The sequence below is a fragment of the Lepidochelys kempii genome, chromosome 6 (genome assembly GCF_965140265.1).
Source record: "Lepidochelys kempii isolate rLepKem1 chromosome 6, rLepKem1.hap2, whole genome shotgun sequence".
NCBI classification, from domain to species: Eukaryota; Metazoa; Chordata; order Testudines; family Cheloniidae; genus Lepidochelys; species Lepidochelys kempii.
The window spans coordinates 19,964,483-19,970,689 of NC_133261.1; positions in this window are offsets into that span (position 1 = coordinate 19,964,483).

Consider the following 6,207-nt stretch of genomic DNA (forward strand, 5'->3'; position numbering starts at 1 on the left):
CCCGGGTATGGGGCAGCTCAGCCAGCCCCTGGCAGGGAGATGGAGTCCTGCCTTGGGATAGACAGACAGAGGCCAGGCGAAGGCTCCAGGGGGTGGGGAAACCCAAGGTGGAGCCTTGGCAGGTAGAGCAGAGGAAACAAAAGACTGCAGAGGGCTGGGGGATGTAGGGTGGGGGATGGGGCACGAGAGATGTCCAGGGGTGGAGGAAACCGGGTGGGATGGGAGTGATGCGGTGGAAAGCAAGGGGCAGGGATCGGGATGCGGCAATGGGCCCTGGCACATGGGGGATCTGGTGCAAGCTGGACTGGAGGGATCGGAGCATTTGGGTGGGGGGGTGTCTCATCATGCTGGAGAAGATCAGTGCAGGGCAGCTCACACAGCCCAGGAGAGCAATCTCCTGGCACAGCAGGATGTTGCAGAGATGGACCAAAGCACAAAGTCCGGGGGCTGGAAGCCCCACCTGGGGCCAGGGTAGGGGGCAGCCACGCCTACTCACGGCCTGCAGCTTAGAATCCATTGCTGGGTGGTGCGGGGCCTGAGTGTGGCGGGACCTGGGAGGTTCTGGAGGGAGGGGCTGGGGGAGCCCAAGTGGCGGAGTCAGGAAACTAAATTCTGGGAGCCACCCCCAGGACAGAGCCAGGCCCTATACACCCCTTCTGCCCCCAGGAGGGATCTTCCTCTTTACTTCACCATCTAGATCTGCCTCTGCTCCCCCCACCAGATAGGCTGGTAGGAGGGGGCAGCTCTTTGGCAGCCCATCCTCACCACCATTTGCCACCCCAACCTCCTTTAGAGACCCCACACTCCCTGTCTCTCCTTTCTTCCCAGCCTCTCCCCTCCATGCATCCCTTCTGCTCTACTCCCTCCTCTATCAGCCTCCCCCACCCCTAGGAAATGTCAGCCCTATGGAGAGGATACACAGAAGAGACAAAAAGAAAAGGAGTACTTGTGGCACCTTAGAGACTAACCAATTTATTTGAGCATAAGCTTTTGTGAGCTACAGCTCACTTCATCGGATGCATCCAATAAGTGAGATACACCCAGATAATCTGGCGTATGACCTGCACCCACCCACAGTAGAGGAAGCTCAAAAAACCCCAAGGTCTCTGCCAATCTGACCTGGGGGAAGACTCCTTCCCAACCCTACATATGGCAATCATTTTGACCCTGAGCAGGTGAGCAAGACACACCCAGCCAAACACCTGAGGGAGAGCATGCTCGTTGCCACCTGAAAGCCCTGGCCCACCGGCTCAGTTTCCCATCTCCAGCTGTGGCCATCCCTTCAGAGGGAGAAGATACAAAAAAACCTCTCTCAGAATACACTGTGGGGGATCCCTTCCTCATCACTGCCAGTGGCCAGCTGAAACCCTGAAGTATGACCTCTAGGAACATAGGACGTAAATCAGAAGTGAGCCCCAGGGCTCTTGTGGCAGTATGTTCCACAGGTTAACGGTGTGCAGCAAAAACATTTCCAGATCAATGGAAAATATAGAGAAAGCAGATACCTTTAAAAAAGTTATCAGAATGTGCCTCGAACATGTGCTACAAGTTCTGCGGAAAACAAACCCCGAAATTCTTCCCAAGCAACTGGATGAAAATACATGGGGGTGGGTGGAATCCAGAACTGTTAGGCCAGTGTATTGAGCCGCCAGATAAGGCATGGCTGTGAAGTGGAAATGGAACGCACCTCTGATCATTACAATAGTGTGTGGGCAGGACTTGGGATGGAAAAACCTACCCAAGCCAAGATCTCCACAGCTGAATGTCATAGTTTAGTTAATGTTCATCTGGTTGGAGAGAACAAGGCCAGCCACAAACAACTTTTAGAAGAAAATCTGTGGCTATGTAATGGTCCCTCCCTCTTGAGTCCCGAGGGAGGGTAGTACTGGAGTGCCAATGAGAAGCGCACTCAGGAAAGTAACTCAAATACTTTCCTGATGGACTGTTTTTTTCTCTAAATGGACAACCTATCCTAAATTCTCAATTACTGAGGGACAACCTTCACTCATTGATATATTTTGCTTTCCGCCACCAACTCTCTGTATAACTTTTTTCATCAGTAATGTACCCAAATGCATGGATACTAGATATCTAAACTGTATTCTTAAATTCATTCACCTAAATTTTGGTTATTGCTGATTATGCACTATATGTATCTTATGACTTTAAAAACAAACTTTGTATTTGTGGATAATATAAGCACTATACCCAGATGTACAGACACTCTTTTCTCAACCTATGTATTATATAATTTTTTTAACATTAGCTTTAATAAAAATTTTCATCTAGCTGGAGCCAGGCATGAGCTTGGAACAAGAATCAGCTCTTATTTCAGAACCCCCAAGAACTGAAGGATGATGGATCTAGGGATTTGGTTTGACCCATTATAGAGGAGGGCCAGACAAAAAATTCCAGTCAGCATGCAAGCTCCCCTCCCCACTCTTTGGCTGGGGGGTGGAAATTCCAATTTAGCTTTCTGGGAACAGCTGCTGCACAAATCATCTATTCAAATACTGGGCGATCTTTTTCAGTTTAACCTTAACTCGGAATGTCCTGGCTCTCCACATTGAGAACTGAACTGTTCTTCCAGGATGTTGACATGCTCCCAAGTGTAACATGCTCTGACCCTTAACTCCATCTTAAGGAAATTTTGGTCTAGGAATTTGTTTAGTTTTTCATAAACCGTTGGCTGACAGGAAGTGTGTCGTCACAGCTGGGTCACTGCTTCCCGCCCTCTGCAGAGCTTTGTCACTCCAAATGTTCTTCCTCCCCTCCCCCTTATATTTCCTAATGAAATCCATGAGGAAGGGAGGGCCATAGTTCTGAGCCATGCTCATGGCTTCTACACTCACTCATCCCAAGTTCACCCTCCAGCACACCAACCCACTGATCTGACAGCTCTGCCGGCTGCCGTCAGCCACAGCTGCTCCTGCGGTGCTCACACACTCCAGAGAGTTTCCTTTTTGTCACCACCAGTGTAATAATTGGGCAGACAAACTGACCCCACTTGTGAGCGCCACCGTGAAAAGTGAGTTAAAGGTCATTAAATGTCACAGTGAGCCTAGAATAATAAATGTTGGTGGGAAAAGGTGCCAGAGGGAGACAGCCAGACCGAACTAGTTCAAAGGAAAAGGCAAAGGGATGTAATTCAAGGAGAGTGCGAAGATCACGCCTGGTAAACAAGAGGCGTGTGGAACTGGAAATCAATGCCCCAATATTGGCAGGTCAGACATCCAACCGAACTGGTGGGCAGAATAACGAGGGGATGGGCGATCCCACCAATCACACCCCGTTAGGGTCCTCCCAATGGGGCTAGGGAGGGGGGCATTGAGTAGAGGTGAGGCAAGCACACTCACTGATTGAACAAAGGGGAAGGTGCAGGGTTCATCCAGATGGCTGCCACCCCCACCATTTCCTGGGACCCAGCCTGACACCCTTGTTCCATTCTCATCCTCATTCTGAGACGTTCTGACCAGAGCAGGACACAGAGAAGGGACCCAGCTGACACCATCACCTGCACGGGCTTTGGCTAAATCCCATCCCCCACCTGGGTGTGAGACTTTGTCTTTCCTCCTTCCTCCCATGTGTCCTTTTCCTTCCCTACCTTATGTCTTCTCTTGCCAATCCCTCTCCGTTTTCCTTCTGTCTAATGGAAGCCTGACTTCGTTTGCCAGGCCTGCCTGTTCACAACACTGCTGGGACCAGACAGAGGCTACTAAATGCAGTGCCCTGAACAGCCGGATAAGGTACAAGTTTGCCAAGTCTCAGAGTGGCTGCTGAGACCACGTGCTGTGTTTTTCCAGCAGTGAGGTTGCAAGTGAAAAAAACAACAGCAGCTGCATTTTCTCTCTCTGCTATTCTTCTCTTTCCCCTTGCATGGCTCTTGTTTTGTCTTGAGGCAAACAGGATCCAACTCCAGCCCATCTCAGCTAACTCTCGCTTTTCCCCCACACAGGACAGCTATTCCCACTGTTCTAAGCAAATGTCAGACGAGGGCTGAGCAGAGGGTCGGGGTCCTAAAGACTCTCTCCTGCTAAAGGGAACAAGGGATGTTAAGATGAAAGCCTTACATTTTAACTGTTTGTCCTCCTTCTGCTGCATTGTCAATAAAGCGTTAAAAGAATGTTTAATTGTGCTGCCATGGTGCCAAGCCAACTGTGGTCTCTATATGCCAAACTACAAACCTTGTGTTAAGACACAAGTGGGGCCGTGTTCACACCTTTGGGACCCTATGTTCCATCTAAATTATTAGAGTGAAGGGGCTGAGTCCTATGGATCTACAAGAAGGAGAGAGAAGTCAGAGGGTAAAGGAGAGGGATTGGGACTGTGATGCCCCCCCAGGGATACCCAGGGTTGTGAGTGGGGTGACCATATGTCCTATTTTGGCCAGGACAAGTCCCTTTTCTAAGCCCTACTCCAGCAATCCTGAGGTTTTTAGCAAAAGTGGGTATTTGTCCTGTTTGCTCTTGCCAACTGATCAAATGCCCATTTTTGTCAAGAAAGTCAAGTGCAGATGAACGTGCTCGGGCGGAGGGGGGGCACAAGTGCCGATGCAGGGCTTGGACAAGCAGCGACCCCCAGCCCCACATTGGGAGGGGGGACAGGGCTCAGCTGAGCCCTGCATGGGGAGGGGGCCGAAGGCTAGCTCCATGTGGTGTCCCGTTTTTCCGTTGAGAAATATGGTCACCCTAGTTGCGAGGCACCTCACCACCACCTGTCCTTAGCATGAGGAAATCTTGTCTGTGCATCAGCTCCTAGACACTATCAGCCTTTGTCAACACAAGTATGAACGGCCAGGCCGCTGCAGACCTCGCTCTCTGTGTGCACTCTACTGATAGGCACACACCAACCCCTGAATCTGCACAGTGCTCCCTGCAGTGCCCAGGCCCTTCACTGCACACACACAGAATTATGAGAGTTGCCATCCCCCAGGGGTCAGTACACACCAGCCTGAATTATTTCAACTCAGGATCTCCTCCGCTTAATACCACAGCACTGAAATATGTGGGGAGTGAAAATAAGACCAGATTTATTAAAGATCAGCGGTTCAAGTGGGTAGTGAGTAAGGGCAATGGAGACAGAATGGTTATATGTAAAACAGAAGTATAACATGCCTCCTAGAGTCTAAACTTAACAGGCTGAATCCTTGTCTCAAGCAGTTATTCTCACCTAAAGCAGACTCCCAGAATCTCCCACCAGCATCACGAGGATCCCTCTTTCACAAGGCAAAAGTGCTGTCCTTCGGCTCCCCTGGGAAAGGACAAAGAGCCTCCCACAATCCCCAGTGTAAAACTTCTGTTGGGGACCTCAGGATTTTCTAAGGTCTGTATGTTCCTGTGTATCAGTGGGGTTCTACCTCTGGTATTTGGCTCTGTGTCTCGTGGGATTTCACCACAGACCAGGGACCCCTGGGATTTCACAACACACCAGATTGCTCCTCTGGAGTTTAAGGTCTCCAGGAGGAAAGCTGTGGGGCTGGTACCAAGCAGGGCTTATGCACTAAGTCCCCTGCAGGACTCTGTTGGTCTCCTCTTCCACGTTCCCCACTGTTAGGATACAGATATTCAGCTCTGTCTGTAAAGGCCTATACTCTGAGAATTTAGGTGTATTCTTCTCACTAAGCTAGTTATAGAGGTATAAAAGAAAGAATCAAATCACTGTCTGCCAGTGTAAGGGCCTTCTCTTACTGTGACAGTCTGAGGCCCTGTTCTTAGGCTAAGGCCTTTGGCTAAGCAACAGAGGCAGCCATAAGCTGGGAAGTGACCGGTCACCTCCTCACATTCCAAACTAGTCACATTGAAATAAGGTGCTACTGGGCTGTCAGGAATACAGTCCTCTCCTGATAGTGCCTATCACCTCCAGAGAAAGGAAAATGCCTAGAAAACGTAAAAGGAAACTTAGTTTGATAGCATCCTGTCTGGCAAGAACTCACTTATCAACAGCTGGGATGTGAAATCCTCACTTCTGTATTGTTTTGTCATTATAGTTCCCACTTTGCTATTGTTTGTCTGTATAATCTCTATCTGGTTCTGTGATTGTTCCTGTCTGCTGTATAATAAATTTTGCTGGGTGTAAACTCATTAAGGTGGTGGGATATAATTGGTTACATAATCATGTTACAATATGACAGGTTTCAGAGTAACAGCGGTGTTAGTCTGTATTTGCAAAAAGAAAAGGAGTACTTGTGGCACCTTAGAGACTAACCAA